This window comes from Carlito syrichta, unplaced genomic scaffold, assembly GCF_000164805.1.
Source record: "Carlito syrichta isolate Samal-C Ts95f unplaced genomic scaffold, Tarsius_syrichta-2.0.1 Scaffold311524, whole genome shotgun sequence".
Taxonomy (NCBI): Eukaryota; Metazoa; Chordata; class Mammalia; order Primates; family Tarsiidae; genus Carlito; species Carlito syrichta.
The window spans coordinates 25040-26537 of record NW_007255620.1 but is presented as its reverse complement, the minus strand read 5'-3'; positions in this window follow the sequence as shown (position 1 = coordinate 26537).

Genomic DNA, 1498 nt, shown 5'->3' with positions numbered 1-1498 from the left:
ACTAGAAGCCGGGCTCGGTGGCTCAGCCTGTAATCCCGCACCTTTGGGAGGCTGAGGTGAGTGGATTGCCTGAGCCCGTGGGTTCGTGACCCGCCTGGGCAGCGAGACCTCATCTCTACAATAAATCAAAAAATCAGCTGGGCGTGATAGCTCATGCCTGTGATTCCGACTACTTGGAAGGCTGAGGCGGAAGGATCGCTGGAGCCCAGCAGGTCGAGGCTGCGGTGGCCGGGAGCAGCCACTGTGCTCCAGCCTGGGCAATCGAGTGAGACTCCAACTCAAAAAAAAAAAAAAGAAAAAAAAAGAGTAACTAGAGATCTGTGGAGAGGCAGGCCTGGTGGCTTGAGATAGAAGACTGATTAAGTTGCTCTATTCCAGGAGCATAAGTAAGGCCTATCGGATGAAGAAAAAAGGTGTTTCTAGGGTATAGGTCTTATATCAGCATCACCCACATCAGGGGTAGCTATGGGGCTCAAGGATGGGGAAATTGGACAGTGATTTCCATGCCTGGAAAAGTTTATCTCAGTCTTATACCCCAAACCTGGAACTGATACCCACCACTCAGTGGAGGACTTGGATCATGCAAAGAAGGGCAGGGGAAATGCAGGAGACCCTTGAGAACAAGAAATGAAATTAGGTTGGGCATGGCTAAATGCCTGCAGCCCTCAGGAGGCCAGAGAATCCCTGCCTCATGCCTGTAATCCCAGCACTTTGGAATGCCAAGGTGAAAGGAGTGCTTGAGTCCAGGAGTGTTGACTAGCCTAGGCAACATAGCAAGAACTTGTCTCTCTAAAAAAAAAAAAAACAAAAACCCGGGCTCGGTGGCTCAGCCTGTAATCCCTCGCTTGGGGTGGCTGAGGTTAGTGGATTGCCTGAGCCCGCGGGTTTGAGACCTGCCTGGGCAACTTGGCGAGACTGCGTCTCTACAATAAATCAAAAACTAACTGGGCGTGGTAGCACACGCCTGTAGTTCCAGCTACCTGGAAGGCTGAGGCAGAAGGATGGCCGGAGCCCAGTAGGTTGAGGCTACGGTGGCCAGAAGTGGCCACTGCACTCCAGTCTGGGCAACAGAGTGAGACTCTTAACTCAAAAAAATAAAAAACAAACAAAAAACTAGCTGGGTATGGTAGCACACACCTGTAGTTCCAGCTACTGGGGGTAGGGCTGATGTGGGATAGACAAGAGGTTGACACTGTAGTGAGCTGGGATTATGCCACTGCACTGCAACCTAGAAGACAGTGAGACCAACTCCCAAAAAAATAACAAAGAAATATAAAACAAAGTGCTTAGGAATACACCATTTTAAATGACACAGTCAGAAATCTCAGAGGAAGAGAAATTGAATTAAGATAAGTTTGCCTCAGTTCTTGGTAATGTTCTAAAGCTGGGTGATGGGCACACAAGAATTTAAATTGACTGGCACTTCCTGTCTATGACCCTGAACAAATTGTTTACTATCCACAGCCTCCTTTCAGATAAAGGGTCAATGATGACATGT